The sequence below is a fragment of the Pelobates fuscus genome, chromosome 4, assembly GCF_036172605.1.
Source record: "Pelobates fuscus isolate aPelFus1 chromosome 4, aPelFus1.pri, whole genome shotgun sequence".
In the NCBI taxonomy this organism is placed as follows: Eukaryota; Metazoa; Chordata; class Amphibia; order Anura; family Pelobatidae; genus Pelobates; species Pelobates fuscus.
Genome location: NC_086320.1, coordinates 224,363,402 through 224,384,283, shown reverse-complemented (window position 1 = coordinate 224,384,283; position 20,882 = coordinate 224,363,402). Strand labels below are relative to the sequence as shown.

At 40.5% G+C, this 20,882-nt stretch overlaps 1 protein-coding gene across 3 annotated transcripts in view; it reads left to right on the top strand.

Annotated features, from left to right (window-relative positions):
* The first annotated feature begins 2,570 nt into the window (after positions 1-2,570).
* Positions 2,571-20,882, top strand: part of MSANTD3 (Myb/SANT DNA binding domain containing 3) — a 44,816-nt gene continuing 26,504 nt past the window's right edge. For all 3 annotated transcript variants that reach the window (XM_063450595.1, XM_063450594.1, XM_063450593.1), the window contains exon 1: positions 2,571-2,904. The gene's annotated coding sequence lies outside the window, so the exon portion shown is untranslated. The remainder of the gene's footprint in view (positions 2,905-20,882) is intronic.

The following is a 20,882-nucleotide window of genomic DNA, read 5'->3' as shown; positions in this document are numbered from 1 at the left end:
TTAAAGAATACACCCTGGGGTAATTCAAAAGGCATATTTTGAACCTTAGCGTGGGATCATTTTTTCTTTAGTTTGTTCCAGGTGTAGTGGTAATGAGCATTTTTTAATGTATTTTTTAACTTTTTAAAAATATTTTTTAAACTTTTGTTTTGCTTATTATTATTTAACTTTCCTAAACTTTCTTAAAACTTTTTTTTACAGATTTAAAATTTTTCTAAGCTTTTTTTTTTTTTTACTGTTAACCCCTAACTAGCAGTAAGCAGCACTAACCGTAAATTCCCCATAACTCCCACCCACCCCAGCTAGCAAAATATAAAATTATAAAATATTTAAATTAATTAAATAAATTGAACCCCTGAGGGTTAAAACATAAATAAAAGTTAAACCTCAGGGGTTAAAAAAAAAAATTAGATCACAGTATGATACTGTGATCTGTATTTTGATCACTGTAGGCAGTGATCGACTGGCAGGGAAGGGGTTAATTTTTATTTGGACTGGGTAAAGTGTTTTTTTGTTTACTTAAACGTTATTAAAACTTTTTTTAGCTTAATTTGTAACTTTTTAAAGTTTATTTTAAAACTTTTTCCCCTAAACATTAACCCCTAGTTAGCCTAACACCAAATCCCCCAATTCCCCATTTATTTCCACCGTCCCCAGTTAGCTAAATATATATTTTTAAAAGGGTTAAAAAAAAAATTTAAAAAAATTAACCCTCAGGGGTTAAAACAAAAATCAGATGACAGTAGAATGTAATCCCTGCCAATTGATCACTGTAGTCTGTGATCAATTGGAAGACAAGGGGTTACTTTTTAATTAAAATAAGTAAAGGGGGGTGGGATTTTAAATAAACTTTATTTCTTTTTTTTTAACAGGGGGCAGGATCAGCACTGTTCCAGCTCCCTGCACTTCACACAGAACCAGGAAGTGCAGGGAGGCAGAAGGTAAGTATACTAAGCACATGTGCTCACTCTGACATGCTGTCAGAGCGAGCGCATGTGTTGGGCAGAACTATTGGGTGCTCCCGGTCTGCCTCTAATACAGTGGCAGCTCGGAGCACCATTAACCTGGCGATCCGGGGTTAATTTTAACATCACTCATCGTTAAGGGGTTAAACAAGCTTAAAAGAAGCTCAATAATCACCAAAACAACTTTAGCTTAGTGAAGACTTCAGGAGCATGATCTATACACCAAAACTGCTTCATTAAACCAACTTTGTTTTAGAGACTATAATGTCCCTTTATGTACAAATTTCTGAGCATAATTGGAAGCACAGGCACAACTGCTGTGACAGTCATATATTAGAATTGTTATGGAAGGCTTTGGTGACTTGGTAGTTGGGAATGTAGGTCACAATATCTGTAATGCTAACGTTTACCTTTAATCGCTGTGACACAGCAGCTGTACCCATATGGCTTTCAATCTGACTGCCACAATAATAGAATGCCAATACATTCTAATAGAGCGTATCAGTCAGCCGTCCCAGCATTCTCATCGTGCTCTCTTGTTTACCTGTCTTACGTACTCCTCTTATTGCCGGCCGGTCCGTCAGTTCCGGGTCTTGTGGGAAGTGACGTAACTACAAAACCCTGGGCGCAGGCGCAGTATAATGAGTAGAAGGAGGAGGGGGGGTCTCAGTTTTGCCCAAAGTCTGTCCTGGATTCTGTACTTATCTCAGTGGGAACGGGCTCACTGCTGAACACACTGCTGTACTACAGTTTATGACAATATTAACAGGATTTAAACTGGATTGCCCTCTCTCAGTTAAATCACCCCATAATATTACACATGTTCCACCCCAGCTGTTGGAAAACAACTCCATACATCCTTGTATGTGTCTTATGTGTACAGACTCCTGATGGGAGTTGTAGTTCTAGCAAAGCTGAGTGTATCCATTACACTGAAGCCATCCTGCATGTTATGATGGTATCACTGCATACTAGTTGGTTCTCTGCAGCCCCAGTGCCTTTGGAGTAATAGCTGTAAGGTGAGTTGTCAGGTCCACCATGTTTTCCTGGACACAGACCACTTTTTCATGGGCAGAACATGAAAAGTGCTGCCCTGCCGCGTAAATCATGTATGTGCTGCAGGATTAGACAATGATTCGTGACTTATTTTTTATAAGTCTGTGTGCTTTTCATGTTTGCCCATATGAGTGTGTGTATGAGTGTTATTTGTCCAACAAATCTCTGTGGCTCCTGCCACTCCAGTTTGGACATGTTATATTGACCAATGGGCATGCCCACATGCTTCTATATAGGTCTATGACTCCCCGGGGCTACTCTGTAATGTGATTAGGCAGCCAGGAACAGGCAGTACCTGGCTTCCAGTTCAGAAGGCATTCCAACTATGAGAACCACAGTCCTCAGCAACTGGACAGTCAGAGCAAACTGGTTATAAAGTCATCAGCTGGCTGCATGCCCATAGCCGGATAATAATGCACTGTAGTGGACCTCACATGATGCTCTGTTTGGCATCCCTAGGTGTTACCATGCCTGCTCCCACAGAGGGAGTCTGCTGACAGACCGCTCCAGTGCGGGTTTTACAGGCAGTGCTCTGGCAGCCCTGGGAGGAAGGCCTTTTGCATGCACTCAGGTTGAAGAGCCTCAAATGGCAGGAAAATTATCTGGCTCTGGAGGGAGGACTGAGAGTGTCCTTTGTTCTTTCAAGGTGCAGGAATGAAAATCTTTAAAATCAAGAGGAAGGGGAGATCGGAATAAACCCCCAAGAAAAGGGAATAAAGGCAATCTGTGTGTGATTCTGTGCTCCCACAACATCCAGGGGCTGGGGTCTGCAGGGTGCAGCTCTTTGTCCAGGTTGGCTTCATTGCCCACACAGACCAGGAGCAAGCAGAACATCACGAGTTGGAGAACACCCCACAGCCTGGCCCTGATGCCCTGGAGCTTGGTAGGAAAAGATGTGTGGATATAATTTCTGTAGTTATTTATTGATTTGTTTATACCCCTCTCTCACACACCCCCTTTGTGGGGCATTGCTCTCACCCATCCCCCAACCAGTTTTTTTTTTTTTTTTTTTACACGATCACCTCTGTACCCACCCCTGGCTTGCCATCACCGCTTCCCTTCCCCGAGCACCTGATAATTAGTTATCACTGCCTCACAAGTCTGAAAAATGCAACTGGTGTTTGTTTTTAATAGGAACTTTCTACATTTGAAAACTAAAATGTGTAAAAAAAAAAAAAAAAAAAAAAAAATTAGGTAGGCGTGTAGAGTTTTGTTTTTGTTTATGTTCGTGTGTTTACGGCAAATTGTGTTATTACAGCGATTTAAATTAGCCCTATACTCTACATGGCTTGTATTTTAAATATTTTTTTATAACTGAAGCTTCTTCCCATCCTATTCACACACCGCATATATCTTGATATTAACCATCATTATTATTGTGTGTGTGTATGTATGTATATGTGTGATATATAATCTATCTATAATTACCATGGCAACCTCAGATTGTGCAAGCTCTTAGAAGAACAGTTGTCAGTGTGTTCCGACAGGTCTGGCCTTTTCATGTGTGCTTTGTCAAGCGCTGTTCTGCATAAATTGTTGGTACTATTAAAATAGGCAAAATAAGTAGACAGATATGCTGTTAGTGTTTACAGTATATCAGTATAGTTCTTATATACGAAGTTCTAACATTATTATTAGCAGCAGCAAATATGTAGATTATGGCTTTGGAGATGAAATCTTTACCTAAAATATCTGGTAGTCTGTAACCTCAAAAACAGAACAAGGTTGTGTAAAAAAAAAAAATAATAATAATAATAAAAAATAAAGAGCAAAACAAATTTACATTTTGCACTGAAGCCAGGAATAGTGTCTGCAAAATAATTTAAACCAAAATTGATTTGACTATTCCATGATACATTTTTGTTTTTAATGGTTGTTGAACACCTGTTCTAGTTTTGTTATATATAATATTATTAATGTTGACTGTGGAAGTATACAGTGTCAATGCTGGCAATATTTGGAGAGGTTGATCATGTTCAGTTTCTGCAATATTGGGGGAAAAAATACTGCACCAGCTGTTTACATGATTACATATATTAGATGAGACTGAAAAGGACTAGACTGTAAGTGGTTTACAATATTCAGTTGTTGTTTTTTATTTTATTTTTGCAAATCCACTGCTATACTGTAAATCCATGAGTATAGGCAGTTTTTTAATATTAGAAGAAGCAAGCACAGATGAAAGGTAGGCCAAGTGATGTCAGTATGGAACCATTGGCAAACTGTTGGCTCCTTATGAGCTAAACAACCTACCATCCATACCAGATGGATACCAAATACGCTTAATAAATGCATTAATAAACTCTCAACAGAGCACCTAATAGAAAATATATGCCTTATTTACAGATACCACGTTCTACAGGAAAGTTATTTTTAATATACATATTCTGTCTCATGCTAAACAGCATAATCTCGAACATATTGTTAACTGTGGAATTACCCATTTATATAAACTTGTGTGGTCTCCCAACCACTTCACATGGGACATGATGTAGAAGCTCTCTCCATCCAATTTAAAAATATCACCTGACTATGAATTTTGTAAATGTCTTTTCAAAGAACACACTCACCTAAAACAAATATGTATGTTTTATTGCTAGTGTCCCTTGGTACTTGTACTGTCTCCCTCTCAGTTGTAAAACAACACAAAAAGTTATTAACCCTTGAAGGACAGAGGCAATGTTCTAACTTCTGAACCAAACAAAAGCTAGAATGTGATTGTTTTGCTGTAATTAAGGATGTTTCTTTTGTTTAGCCCACATATATTGTATATTGTTTTTTGTTAATTGCAAACATTTGACAATTTTTTTTCCTCCATACTTAACATTGTTTAAAAAACAAAACAAAAAAAAAAAACAATATATAATCTCTAGGAGGGCACTTGAATAAAAATCCTTTAATTCTAGGTTTTATTTTGGTATAGAAGCTAGAAAATTGCTTCTTTCCTTAATAGGTTAAAGTAACACTACCACCCCATAGCATCTTGATATGTGCAGTAAATTTGCAATTCTAAATCATGCCAGAGTGGCATATAAAGGGCCAGGTTCTAGGCAATTTAATCATTTTCATTATGAAGAAGTGGTTTGGGATCTTAGAAATTCACTTTAAGGACACTGTTATATAGTTCGGTTTTATGTTTCTGAACCATATCAAGTACAGAGATTGGTTTAAATATTTTGTGATCTAATTTTTCCTGGGATTTAAAGTGGTCCTGGTGCTTGAAGTCTGTGCATTGAAACGCTGCATATTTTGAGTTTAACTCCTTTGCTGCTAGAGGTGTCAGAGATGTCCAGTAGCGTCATTGGGGCATCAGTTCTGGGCTGGCTAATGTAAATTCAATGCACAGAGTTGCATTCAGTGCCTGAGAGCCGTCAGCTGAAACCCTCAGCTAGTGAATGGCCAGCGGGATCTGTATCCAGATTCTTCAGCTCCGCATAAGCCGATGCATATCACCGGCCATAGAGGACACCCTGTGCCCGGCGGAAACCCAAGTAAGATGGCAGACCATTGCAAAACAGTTTAAGCTATTACCAGTAAATGGGACCGAGCTACTTATGTTATCATGACCATGTCCTCCTTCTCCAAACTCTTCAATCCCTCGGTCTCTGTGAGTCCCACAAGTATCTGTTCTTGGTCACCTTCTGTTCTCTGTTTATGCTGCCTCTCTTGGCAAACTCATTAACTCCTTTTGGATTCCGTTATCATCTGAATCCCGATGACACCCATATATATCTCTCCCCCGCGGTCCTGCAACATGTCACTGCTTGCCTTTCTTCAATCTCAGATTGGATGTCCTCCCACTTTCTGCAACTCAGTCTCTCAAAAACTGAGCTTCTTATTTTTCCCCCTCATAATGCTGATCCTCCTCCTTTGCTTTCCTTGCAAGTTGATGGTACTTGCATCAGTCCATCCTTGCAAGCTCATTGTCTTGGTGTTATCTTTGATCCTGGCCTCACCTTTGCGCCACATATCCAATATGTTGCTAAAACCTGTCTCTTCCACCTTAAAAACATCGCCTGCATCCGCCCCTTTCTCAGACAAGTTGCTGCCAAGGAACTTGTTCATGCTCTGGTGATCTCTTGCATGGATTACTGTAATTCTCTCCTTGTTGGCCTCCCCAAAAGCCGAACTGCCCCGCTACAATTGGTAATGAATGCTGCCGCGAGGCTGATCTTTCTCACCCATTGCTCCTCCCATACCTCGCCCCTCTGTTGATCTTTACACTGGCTTCCTGTATCCTATAGATGTAAATTCAAAATGCTAACCCACTCTAGCCCCTGTTACATTTCTCCCCTTCTGGGTCTCTCTGCTCTGCCGGTGACCTTCTCCTGTCCGCTGCTCGCACCCTTACTGCTAACTCGCGCTTGCAGGACTTCTCGTGGGAGTCTCCCTTCATTTGTAACAGCCTGCCTAACCCCATCAGACCCTCCTCTAGTCTTCAATTGTTTTAGACGTCCCACAAAACACATCTGTTCAGAAATGCTTATGGACTCCCAGAGTAACTGGTCTATACTTATTCAAATTTGTCTCTCGCTCTCCTTAAAGAGCCATACTCCACTCTCACCTCCAGCTCTGCTACTCTTCCACCTTGTTTGGTGGCTGTCAACCTTGCTTCCCTGTTGTGTTTTTGTACCCAACCTCCTCTAGACTGTAAGCTCGTTTGAGCAGTGTCATCATCTACCTATTGTTCCCTTGTCACTGTGTAATTATCTAATTTATTGTAAATCTCCCCCCCCCCCTTAATAATATTGTAAAGCGATGCGGAATTAGTTGGAGCTATAAAAATACCAATAATAATAATCATAACCAATACAGCTGGCTCGAATAGCTAATTTAAAGGAGCACTATAGGGTCAGAAACATAAACTTATATTTCTGACCCTATAGTGTTAAAACCACAATCTAGCCAACCTGTCCACATCTTGCCTCCCTAAATATAGTAAAATCTTACTTGTATTAAAGCTGCTACCATTGGGGTTAGTGACAGAGCTTCTTTAAAAGGTACCTACAACTTATAACAAATGCTCCTTTTTTAAAGAGCATAAAATATAATGTATACATTGTACTAATAGATTTGCTAGTACATTTATAGATTGGGAAATCCTGTTCAAAAATAGAACTGTGAGTCAGTTCTGCTACTCTTGGAGAGAGTAGAAGAAGCCTCCTATAGGCGGTGCTTCTGCTCTCAAAGCATAACAACCAAAGCGCATGTGCTGTGTTTGCTATGTTAACTCTGGAACAGAGTGACTGATGTTACCCCATTCAGACATCAGCATGCTGGTAATGAAGACCATGGGCGAAGCACAGGTGACCGGATATGGTTGTTACAGAACAGTAACACCCACAAACCTGAGGACATTGCAGCACTGGGCCAGAGATGAGGAAGCTTGTCTCTAAACTTTGCATTGAATATATCACGTATCTCTGTGATATATGATGCATTTGTGGCGTTTGTGTTAAATGACAGGTTTACTTTAAATATGTATAATTGCATTCATATAAGATCATCCCCAAACAGTCCAGCTGACAGCCAGGATGGCTTCCTGATCTAATCCTCTTGAACGATTTGTTCGCGTGGAAATTAGAGCATCCATCGAGGAAGCGTTCCTATGGGTGATAACTCCATTGGGTGGTTGTTTTTGTGTTTTCTGTTTATCTGTGGGCATGCCACATGGCTGTTATAGGGAGGACACGTACAAGCATAATGTCTGTACCTCTAGTAATAGCTTTCTCATGGTCCGGTGTGCTCTAGTGAGTTAGTGCAGCTGCGGGGATAAATGGCCTACACCAGGGGTAGGCAACCTTTTAGCAGCACTGTGCCGAAATGTGATTGTGATGTCCTGTAGCGTGTCGGTCCTATTTCTTTAAATTGAGGTGTGTATGTTGCCATATTCTGCTTGTGTTATTTATACTGCATTTGCTTTGTATCATTGTATTTGTGCGTCTATGAGCTATTATATTGTATATGTGCATTAGTAGTTTATGGTATCGTGTATGATACCTATGAATTTGGGCTGTGTATGGGGGCTGCTTGTGGAATTGTGTGTGGATGGATATGTCACATTGTGTATTTCGTAGTGTGTGTATGTGTGGGGCTGTTTGGGGTATTGCATGTGAGAGGCTGCATGTGGGGTTGTGTGCATGTATGTGGATTGTTGGTGGTGTTGTGTTTGTGCAGACTGTGTGTTAGTTAGTGTATTATTTGTATGAGGGGAGGGTTATTCTGTAGCTCTAAAGCTTCCCTGGGTTTTAGTGGGGACCAGGCTGGCCAGGTACATCTCAAGGACAGAAGCTGCAACAGGAGGCTGCGGGCTGCTCTACTTCATTGTGGATTCCAATTCACAAGTGCTGGGAGGAAGTGATATGAGATAGTTATCTGACATCACTTCCTCTACGTGCTGCAATGCATAAATGGAGGATTGTCCTTCACCACTTTTTCGTATTAGCAGATATCTGAACTTTCACTGGGACTCCTGACAGGCCAGAGCCTGTTTGGCTCTTGTAGCCTTGAGTGCCGTGCAAAGGCACCTCGAGTGCCGTGCATGGCACTAGTGCCGTAGGTTGCCTACCCCTGGCCTACACCAATCTTCAGCACTCCAGATCTTTTGGACTACACCTCCCATTATGCTTTATTATTATTATTATTATTTATTATTCGCAACTGCTGGTTCTGCTAAGTAGATTTCACTTAGTCATGCTGATATATTAGGTTAGGGATACCCAAATGATCGATCCCTAGATGTTTTAGGACTGCAGCTTCTATTATGCTTTGTCATTCTAAAGGCATGCAAAGCATCATGAGAGTTCTGAAAACATCTGAAGATCTTCCTTTTGGGCACCTCTGCTAAATCAACATTTTAAATTTGTATTGATTGCAAATGATCTTGTTGTTTTAAAGTTTTTTTTTTTTGTTTTTTTTTTTTCTTGTTTATGTGATGTGCTTCGATAAAACATGTATGCATAAGAGTTTATTTTATTTTTATTTTCTTGGGGGGCTAAATATTGGGTAAACCGGACATCAGAATATTATCAAAGAATCTATTGCTCGTTTAAATCTGAATTCTTAACATAAAAGGATTATTAGCTAAACTTGGAATTGATAATGCCATTCCAGATTGTTGCGCATATGTGAAAATCAACATACATCCTGAGCAAGACAAAACAATACTCTTTAGTTTACAGCTTTTGACCCCAACTTGCATGATTTCCAGGGAGTAGATACTTTTTAAATCCTCCAATTATAAAATATATAAAAAATAAATAAATACTAATATACTTTAACATTGCCTGTTATTGAATATGCAGCTAAGCTGGGAAATTCTAAGGTATATTCACGAAGCTTGAACTTATGAGAAAATTCCAAGTGAATTTCACATTTTAGGCCAAACTGCCAAAATTCTCCTAGTTGGCTATGCTTTCATTTCTGTTTCGGCCTAAAATTTGAAATGACCTTTGCCGTCCTGACGAATCACACTTAATTGAACAACCCGGTTTCAGTCAGCAATGTTAATTGACCCGACATTAGAAATAGAAACCTTTTTTAGTGTTTTTTATTTTATTTATTTTTTGTTATATAGTCCTACTATAGTTTAGTATATGTTACTAGTAAGCAACAACATTCTGTTGCATTTTTCTCTTGAGATGCTGACCTGTTTTTTTTGACTGTTGCCCTGATCATATGAAAATATAAAATGTCTTGCTGTTGTAATCAACACATTCTCTGCAAATTTGTACGAACGACGCAAATTTGTATGTACAACAAAATCTTTCAATAAAAACAAGATTGTCAAAAAATAAAGATTATAATCCAATTTTACATGTGACTAAAGGTATCCAAAGATTTCAAAGGGAACACTTACTTTCTAGAATTTGTAATATTATGTTTACTTATAAATTGCAAAACAGCAAGCTTACCATATATGTGCAGAATAACCGTGAACAATGGTCGTACAACATAGCATAACATATGTGGAGGTGGTTACAGGTAGCAGGGATACCAAATACGCTTAATAAATGCATTAATAAACTCTCAACAGAGCACCTAATAGAATATATATGCCTTATTTACAGATACAGGGTAAGATAAACTACTTCACCATCACACTCTTCCAGATCTTATATCCTGCATAACCTTTGCATGGTTAAAATAATAGAACAATACAATAATAATGTAAAACATATTTATGAATACCGAACAGCACAGGAGGAAGGAGAAGAAGATAGTGTGCAGAAGAGGTGGGGGAGGGAATGGGGGAGAGGAGGGAAAGAAAAAGAGAAAATACCTGAAGATGGCGCAGAAGACCAGGACTGCCCAAGATCCTGGAGGGGCCCCTCACCCACATAACTGACTGCACATCCTGCAATTTAGTTTAGCAGTGTCGAAAAGCAGAGCTCCACTGTCCAAGGACCCAACGCCTTGCGCTAGAAGGGCTTGTGCCTCAGGGATGAAAGGTAATTTAGCCAGTAGAACAACCGCAGATTGTACCGTTGTATTTTGGCCTGTATTACCGGTGACATGCTTTCAAATTGTCTAATCTCTTCCACTCTGGCGGCTCAACGGTGGCTCTAATACGCCAAATTAATGGTATTGTTCCTTAAGCAGCGCATAATAAGTGTGTGACTATGGAATTCTTATACACCTTAATCGACCAGGTTGTGTGATGCAGTAATAACCGTGCAAGCAAAAAGAGAAGGGGGGCAGCTTATCAGAAAGCTCCCCAATTATGCTATGGACCTCTTTCAACAAACTCTGGACCCCTGGGCATTCCCAACACATGTGTAACATAATGCTATTGTGTTGGGAACACCTTTAACATTGGTCTTATATATGTGGCATCCTAGCATGTATTGACAGGGGTATCTCATAACAACACATTAACAACTTATAGGAAAACTCGGCAGTTGATGCAATGGGTTTATCTATCTGTTGCTTTGTTTTATCCCACTCTGTCTCTGTAAGAGTGATTCCCAGCTCCTCCTCCCACTTGCGGACACCTGGATACCAGGGAATGCCTATTTTCTGCCAGCATTTAATAAATGAGAGCAATATATTTCATTGGTGAGGCTTTGGTCTTTAACAGCACCTCAAAAGGGGTAAGCAAGCGAACCAAGCAGTGCTGAGTGGGACACTGGCCAAGAAATGTTAAAGCTACTTGTTGATGAGCGTGTGTAAAAAGGTCGCTGGTCTATGGCAACAGCTAAAACATGCCTGGCCCTATGGTGGGATTTAGCTGGAAGAAAGCATGTAATGAGACCCTTGGCTCCAACATGGGAATCTGAATTTCCCCACAAAAGAAACGGTGCATGAGTATAGGCAGTTTTTCTAATATTAGAAGAAGCAAGCACAGATGAAAGGTTGAAGGCCAAGTGATGTCCTTATGGAACCATTGGCAAACTGTTGGCTCCTTATGAGCTAAACAACCTACCATCCATACCAGATGGATACCAAATACGCTTAATAAATGCATTAATAAACTCTCAACAGAGCACCTAATAGAAAATATATGCCTTATTTACAGATACCTCTTTCTACAGGAAAGTTATTTTTAACCCCTTAAGGACACATGACGTGTGTGACATGTCATGATTCCCTTTTATTCCAGAAGTTTGGTCCTTAAGGGGTTAATATACGTATTCTGTCTCATGCTAAACAGCATAAACATTTTGTTAGAGAAAATGCCAAATCGTAGCAATGTCTACAGTGTAGCCAGGACAAAGGGATTAAACCCGAGTTACCCTCACACCCTGCACCATATAAGCCAAGTACGAGGGATGAATTGTGCCCAGAGACACCCACAGCTTGGAGGTTCACTTCACACTCCTGGCCACAACATTAGAGAAGTGCAAAGTCATGTAGTTCTTCTCCAAATATGGTACAGCCACCTCTCCTTATGCTTTTGCAGGGTTAATTGAGTGTATGGGATTCTTGGGGACGTATACACCCAAATAAATTGTTGATTCAACAGCCGAGTCTCTTTGAAAAAAGGTGGGGAAATTGAAATAGGGACTGTTTAAAAGAAATAGAGAAGACGAGGGAATATCCTCATCTATTTGAAATTGGAGTGACCCATGCAAGATAGTGGTTTCAAGTACCTGTTGCAATTTATCCAAACTGGGGAAAAATTCAGCTAAGAAGTTGTGATAAATAAGAAGTGAGCCATATGCCCAATTATTTAATTTTTAAAGTGGCACCAGGGAATTTTGACTGTGATATTGAGAAGTTCTGCTTTTATAAAATTGATCTTCAGGTTGATAGAGTGCCAAATTCCTGTAACTCCTTCATCAGAGTGGACAAGGAGAGGGCGGGGAGAGGCTAATGTAAAGAGGAGGTAATCTGCGTAGACTATAACTTTATAACAGCCCACCTGAACACTGCGCATCGAGTCACTCAAGTGAATCCTACATAGAAAAGGTTTCAAGGTAAGAGCAGACTAAAATGGTGGCAATAATGGACAACCATGTCTGGTTTCATTCTTAATGTTGAATGGGTCCATGAGAGCCCCATTGATCCAGACGTGTGCTGAGGGGAGGAGTACAATGCCACAATCCACGACCGGAAGTAGGGACTAAAGCCATACGACTGCAATGGGGTATGCGTGAAGTCCCAGTCTTCCCTGGCAAATACCCCCTCGGCATCTGTAGACAGGAGCAGAATTGAGAAGTCTGAAGTCTTGGCTATATGGATGAGGTTAAGGGCCATAAACATATTAATCTTTGTTAATGTGAGGTGCAATGAGGAAGCGTGGCCCTACCGAAATGCATTAAATGTGTTTAGATAATGTAGCCCCTGGGAGAAATGTTTTGAAATATTGTAAGGGGAATACATTGAAACCCAGGGCTTGCAATGTCTTAGAAGTCTTCAGGGCCAGACACAATTCCTCCATTGTGAGGAGGCCCTCCAGCAGTTAAGAGTGCAATGCCTGCCGACCAAAGATGATGTCAAGTGGGGAAACTTATGCAAAGATCATAAAAGCTTTGATATGAGTTCCAGATAGCACCCACAATCTCCCGAACAGATGAAACATTCAACCTCTTCTATACATAGCTTTCGGTTTGTACAAACCGGAACGCCGATGTTGAAGTAGATGAGCAAGCTGTCTTGCGTATTTGTTTCCTTGGTCATAAAGATTGTGATAGAAGTGTTTATATGTTACATTCAACACCATGGCAATTTGTCCTCTTAAGATCCATCAATGCTCCTTTGCCTATATGGTTCTGGCCACAGCTAGAAAATCAATTTTGTGTAAGTGGATTGAAATTGTGGTTCCAACTCTGCCTCTTGAAAATCAAATGTTCCAACACTTTTTCCTATAGATTTGATAGTCAGTATCATGCAAAGATGAAAAAACTGAAAGAAATGTTCCAAATTTGGCAAACCTGTATTAGTTAATAGGATGAGGGCCTGCATAGAACCTTGAAGGGATACTGTAGTCACCAGAACAACTAGAGCTTATTATATTTGTTTTTAGTGGGTAGAATCATTCCCTTCAGGCTTTTTGCAGTGTGTTTACATTACAGCCTAAGGAAACATCTACTGGCCACTCCTCAGATGGCTGCTAGAGGTGCTTCCTGGGGCATGGAGACTCTGAACTTTTCTCATAGTGATGCATTGATTCAATGCATTTCTGTGAAGAGATCCTGATTGGCTGGGGCTGTGTTTGGCTTGTGCCGGCTCTGCCCTCTGCCCCTGATCTGCCTCCAAAGCAGTTTCAGCCAATCCAATGCTTTTTTTTATTTGAACAAATTGTGATTAACTCAGAATACCACTTCAGGGTATGTCAGCCAAGTTGGCAGATCAGAGTGGAAAGCCAACAGCAGCAGACTGGAATAAAGGTATTTTGTCATATTAAGAGGGGCAAGTGGTGAGCCAGGGGAGCTAGATGGTCGTTTTAACCATATAGGGTCAGTAATACATGTTTGTATGTTCAAACATAAAAGGAACACAAATTGGTATCTACATTGTTTTGAAGGGACGGCCTAACACCTAAATACACAACCTGTATTTTCCCCCCCATAAGAGCCAATTTGGGGAGGAGAGGTGGGATGATGGTCTTTTTTGGTTTGGGGTTTTATTTTGTTATAACTGAGGTTACATTTATCTGTTCAGATTTCCAAAAACATGCCAACATCTTGTGTGTACTTCCTGTCTTAAAAAAAAATGGTTTGAAATTAAATTTGAATTTCGCTTTGAATATGCCAAAATTCTCACTTTGATAAATATACTTGTATGAACTTTCAAAGCACCATGATCACTACAGTGTGCTGTAGTGGTTAACAAGCCAGGAGTTCCCTGGCACTCTTCAAGGGTAAATTGTTTACAAACTGGGTGCCAGTCACCTCTTCCCAGTAGAGTCAGAATGTTGTGCATTGGTTAGAGACTACACAAGGGAAAAAAACTTGAATTCTAAAATGACAGTCATCTGTCTAATGTATTTATTTTTAGACAAAATTGTTCTAAAACAGATTAAATATTTTATTATACTGATAGGTCATCTGGATCACAGAACTCTTTTTGTATAGATCTCTCGTTGATTCTTCACATGCCAGAGTAATCTGAAACTCGTATGCTGGTTGTATTCTTAGAAATGGCTTTTTCTGTCGACGCTTAGTTCACACTGAATATTGAACCACATAATAAATAATTTATTTACAAGCACTTGGGCAGACATAATAATTGGCATCCATTCAGTTTTGCATCTTTAATCTCAATGTGATGCACAGCCTAAGTGTATTTTACAGTGTTTAACCCCTTAAGGACCAAACTTCTGGAATAAAAGGGAATCATGACATGTCACACATGTCATGTGTCCTTAAGGGGTTAAGGTAAATTACATCTGTTTGAAAGTGAAGCCAGTTTTTTTTTTTTTTCATGCAGACTCTGTCAATCATAGCCAGGGGAGGTGTGGCTAGGGCTGCATTAACAAAAACAAAGTGATTTAACTCCTAAATGACAGTGAATTGAGCAGTGAAATTGCAGGGGAATGATCTATACACTAAAACTACTTTATTTAGCTAAAGTAATTTAGGTGACTAAAGTGTTCCTTTAAAGACCACTCCAGACCTCTAAAGCAATTTTTACTTAAGGGGTTAAATAATTGTATCTCAATCTCTAAATTGAACTTTAATCACATACAGGAGACTCTTGCAGGGTATAGCAAGCTATTAACATAGCAGGGGATAAGAAAATCTTAATTAAACAGAACTTGCAATAAAGAAAGCCTAAATAGGGCTCTCTTTACAGGAAGTGTTTATGGAAGGATGTGCAAGTCACATTCAGGGAGGTGTGACTACGGTTCATAAACAAAGGGATTTAACTCCTAAATGGCAGAGGGTTGAGCAGCGAGGCTGCAGGGCCATGTTCTATACACCAAAACTGCTTCATTAAGCTAAAGTTGTTCAGGTGACTATAGTGACCTAGTTATGTTTAGGATGTCCTGCTTTATGTCTAGTTCATGATGTGGCACTTTAATAGAATAGGTTGACAGCCAGGAGGGCTTCCTCTCTAAGTATGAGAGAACTATAGTTCAGGGTTAGGGATTGTTAGGTTTATAAATAGCATCAAATGTGGTGACACTGATCAGTACGGTAAGATGGATAGTGTCACTTTTCCAAATCCTATTTCTGTGAAGCAGATAAGAGTATGTGCCTAATATGATCCAATAAGTTCTTAAAATAATTGGAAAAGATGTATATATGTGGGCTATTGCTGTACTTGGGAGAAGAATACTATGCTAAGGTATTTGCAGTTGTAAGACATATATACTGTTAAAGTTTGCTATGTTTGTGAAAATAATAAAATTGCCTAATTTTGCCAAGTGGAAAGACTACCCATACTCCATATTAAATCCATCCTAACGTTATCATGTGCTACAAAAGAATATTTTTTTATGACATTAAGGTGGCATAGGACCCCTGAAGCAGGCCCTCCCTTTGACCCACATTCCTACCTTAAAGGACCACTCCACACTTGAAATAAAAAAGGGGAAAAACTCCACAGTTTAGTAGATATACCCTCAATAAATGCATGCATATTTTTATGTATGTAGTCACTGGGGGTATAGTCTAAAACAGCTTGCAAAAGCTGCAGTTCTTATGACTGCAGCCTTTGTAAGCCCTCCCCTTTTTCACAGGAAGTGACTTTCAGTCACTTCACAGAGAATTGTCTAATCAGATGCTTCTCATATAGAAACCTCTGTTTCTATTCTATTTCTTCTCACCCCAGTCCACAATGTGTCTCATCCCTCCTCTCCATGCATGTCTTCTCCCCTCCTTGTGTCAAAGTCCCCCTTCTTTTCCATGTGTCAATGTATATATTAACAATAAAATACAAAATTAAATTATATATATATATATATATATATATACACATATATATATTCTGTGTGTATTTTGATGTTGATATTAAAAATATATATATATTTCAGAACAGCCCAGCTGAAATACCAGAGATTTAAATTTGCAAGCCCAATATTTGACCCTGTAACGGATCACCTTCCGTTGATGGATGCTTCCTAGCTTGCGCCGAGGACCACAAGCACCGCACTGGACACCACAACCACCGCAGACTCCACAACCGCCGTAGCTTAACTAGAGCCGTGCCGTCTTCCGTCCACCCTGGAATCAGCTTCCGTCCTCCAGGACCGTGTGGGGAAGACCTCTCCTCCAGGAGAGCGTATCAGGAACAAGAACTAAGTGATTAAAGCTCAAGAGAGTATGCAGAGCATAGCAATCCCCAGTGTGATATAGCAGCTCCCTCCAATAACGAGACAAGGCTACGTATTGAGGGTGAAGAAGAACTCTGATGTTTAATGGCAGGTACTCTGCTTTTATGCAGTGCTCCCCTGCAAGGGAGATGCCCACAGGCAATTAGGCATTAACCAATCACATATCGATTACATCCCACATATTCCCTCCCCTCTGCTTGGGAGATAATTGAGTTTCTTACTTTATCTACTCAATTATCTCCAAGCTAAAACTTATACATTTTTATAACTCCAAAACTATACATTCAATCTTCATTAAAAACCACATATTAATAATCAGCATACTTTACTTACAAATATATCCAAAATTCAGCTAATTCCATCCAGGGGTTAAAGAATTAGCTGGAAGTTCTTTATGACCGATCGCAAGCACATTTTCATGCCCAAAACAGTTCCACAGATTCAGGCTGTGCGGTCGGTCTATTTCTGCCCTGAAAAGTAACAAAGTCCCATCCGAAGGCGGCGTTCGAAACGTTGAACTCACTTCGACTTTTGTCAAAGTGTCGAAGTGGAACCGGGGTTGCGTTCCAGCAGTGTTAACTAGTATAATGGAGGTCAATTTTACACCAAAATGACAGAGTCCCGTTCGAACGGGTGTTCGAATCTTCGAACGGGACTTAGCCTCTAGCCGCAGTGTCGAAGGGTAGGGGAAGGTACAGGTCACCGCGTTCGACTGGATTAAAATGGCCGCCGCCACGTGTTTGACTGTCTAATGCCGGCCACTTCGACGGCTTCGGCACTTCGACTGCATTCGAAGTGCCAGTTTAAAAGTACAAACCCTTTCTTTGTACAACACAGTTAAAGGGCCAGAAACAGTATACCAAGATCCATTAGGCCCAAATGCAAGTCTCAAAGGGCAATACCTTCCAGGGACATAGTCGCAGGGCAGGAGGCTAGCAATAAGTCCTCTCCAATGCCCAGTGGCAAATGTCAGTTTGTCACAGACCCTATAACTTTCCAAACCCCCATAAAATTGTACATGTACTGTTGTATTTATGAGACATTTTTAAATACAAATATGAGCGTTTTAGAGCAGTGAAATGTGTGGTGATGATTTCATCAGTAATAATCAGTTTTTGTGTGAAAAAATGCAAAAAATAAAAACAAATATAAACATATGTCTACTTTTGCAAATGGTATAGCATGATGGGCATAATGGGAGCGATTTTCATTCCTAGGCTGCATTACGATCTCAAAGGAATCATAGGCCCAGCAAATCAATCTGGCAGATTTTAATGTATAAAAATTGAAATGGACAATCCCAATATTGACAGTGTAACTTTCCAAACATGGAGTTCATCGTTGTACTCGTGGGACATCACAAATGTGTGTATTTTATTGCAATAAAAGCAGTATTGTGAAATTCACAGTTAGAACTTGGAAAATAACACAACTTCTTAATTTTATTTTTATTTTTTTTTTAATTTTTTTTATTGAGTTTTATAACAAGATAAATATACAATACACAACCGAGAAAGGTACTACAAAACATCCTTTCCCGGGTAAAACACACACAGGTATGGCAAATTACATCATATATATGTAAAAGATAAACCTTCCAATGCGTAAAAATTTAATATACAATATCGAAGTATAGGAGAATCACACTCCAACAGAAACCAATACCCACAAAAATAGGACATACAATACGAACAAAACTGGTCCAAGATAATATAGAAATATGGCAGGTCAAGTATCCCATAACAATTACAACTAGTGTCAAATATATGGTCAAAGAGCCCATGGAGTAATATCCTATAGTGGCTTTCATCTGAATCTAGACAAGTCATAATAGGTTCTTCCATTAAACTCACCTCATTAAAACCCTCTGATCTTGTCAATAAAGTTGGAAAATAGCATCAGAATATTAACTTTAAAATAATAATTCATTAGGATCAACCCTTTTTCCATCTCAAATTGGTATAGTAATTGAGCTTTAATTTGATCTCTAGTAGGAATCTCAGTACTTTTCCAAAATCTAGCAATTAATATTTTAGTTGCCATTAGACAATGTATAACCACAATATCAAGATTACCATTTATTTCTAAACCCATTAGATGAAGTAGGGCAGTTTCCGCTTTATGCTCCAGGCATATACCTCCAATCCTATAGATAAGATTAAATTAAATATTCCAAAGAGCCTTAATTCTGGGACAAGCCCACCAAATATGGAGCATAGAACCGTCTGGATGAAAACACCGCCAGCAATTTGACGCGTTTGTATTGGATATTTTTGCAAGTCTAGTCGGTACCATATACCATTTATACAGGATTTTGGTAACGGTCTCTAGAATGTTCAAACAGTGAATTACTTTTTTAGTCATCATAAAGGCCAATTGTTATAGATAGATATTGCTAAATCCTCTTCCCCTTTAGTTAAAGCTTTGGGTATATCTGGGGTCCCCTTAAAGGACCACTCTAGGCACCCAGACCACTTCAGCTTAATGAAGTGGTCTGGGTGCCAGGTCCCTCTAGGATTAACCCTTTTTTAAATAAACATAGCAGTTTCAGAGAAACTGCTATGTTTATAATAGGGTTAATCCAGCCTCCAAATCCTCTAGTGGCTGTCTCACTGACAGCCGCTAGAGGCGCTTGCGTGATTCTCACTGTGAAAATCACAGTGAGAGCACGCACGCGTCCATAGGAAAGCATTGCAAATGCTTTCCTATGAGACCGGCTGAATGCGCGCGCAGCTCTTGACGTGCATGCGCATTCAGCCGAAAGGGAGGATCGGAGAGGAGGAGGAGAGCTCCCCGCCCGGCGCTGGAATAAAAGGTACGTTTTTTAACCCTTAACTCTCCCCAGAGCCCGGCGGGAGGGGATCCCTTAGGGTTGGGGCACCCTCAGGGCACTATAGTGCAAGGAAAACGAGTATGTTTTCCTGGCACTATAGTGGTCCTTTAAGTTTTATCACTTCTATCGCAAGAGAGAACACCTTTTTTTTTTTACCATAAAACCAGAGAAGATTTTCCTAAATAGTTTACCGAAGCGACCATCTAACGTTCGTATTAAGAGCTATCTTAAAGATAATATACTAAGGTAGTTAAATATTTCTCTAGAAGGTAAAAGCAAACATTTTTTTTCGTGTCGGAATTTCATTCACGGTATTAGGGAGCTATCTACGAAAAGGCTGAAAGACCTAAATTGGTCTTTCAGCCACATTTACTAATACTAAGTAAAGATTACTTAGTATTGGTAAATGCTGCCCCTACTCGCTATACCGCGAGTAGGGGCATGTCTATCAAACAGTGAGCAGCCTGTGGCAGCTCACTGTAAAAAAATAAATAAAAACCTTTTGGCCCCCACCCCTAAACGACGGGTGGGGGCCCTAAAGTAAAATAAGGTGGGAGACCTATTGTTCCCCGGCCCCCACCCCTGAGCGGTGGGTGGGGGCCATAAAGATAATGGGGGGGCGGGGGGACCGACTGTCCTCCCCTGGGCGGCGGGTGGGGGCCATAATGATAATGGGGGGGGGGAACCTACTGTCCGGTCCCCACCCCTGGGCGGCGGGTGGGGGCCATAATGATAATGAGGGGGAGAGCCTACTGTCCTCCCCCTCTCCGGCCCCCACCCCTGGGTGGCGGGTGGGGGCCATTATGATGAGGGGGGGAGACCTACTGTTCCCTCCACCCCCCACCCGGCCTCCACCCCTGGACGGCGGGTGGGGGCCATAATGATAATGAGGGGGGGGGACCTACTGTCCTCCCACCACCCGGCCCCCACCCCTGGATGGCGGGTGGGGGCCTTAATAATAATAATGAGGGGGGAGACCTACTGTCCTCCCCCTCTCCGGCCCCCACCCCTGGGCGGCGGGTGGGGGCCATAATGATAATGAGGGGGGGGACCGGCACCTACTGTCCTCCCCCTCTCCGGCCCCCACCCGTGGGTGGGGGCACTAAGTCAAATACCCCCCATCAAAGGTGACTAGGGGTCCCCAAGCCCCTAGTCACCCACCCCCACCCAAATAAAAAATAGTGAGTGGGGAATAAAATAACTAACCTGTATAGTAAAATTAAACTTACCATTTGACATCTTCTTTTTTCCAAAAAAGGGCAAATAAAAAAAAAACCAACATACCCGTCGAAAAAAAAGAAGAAAC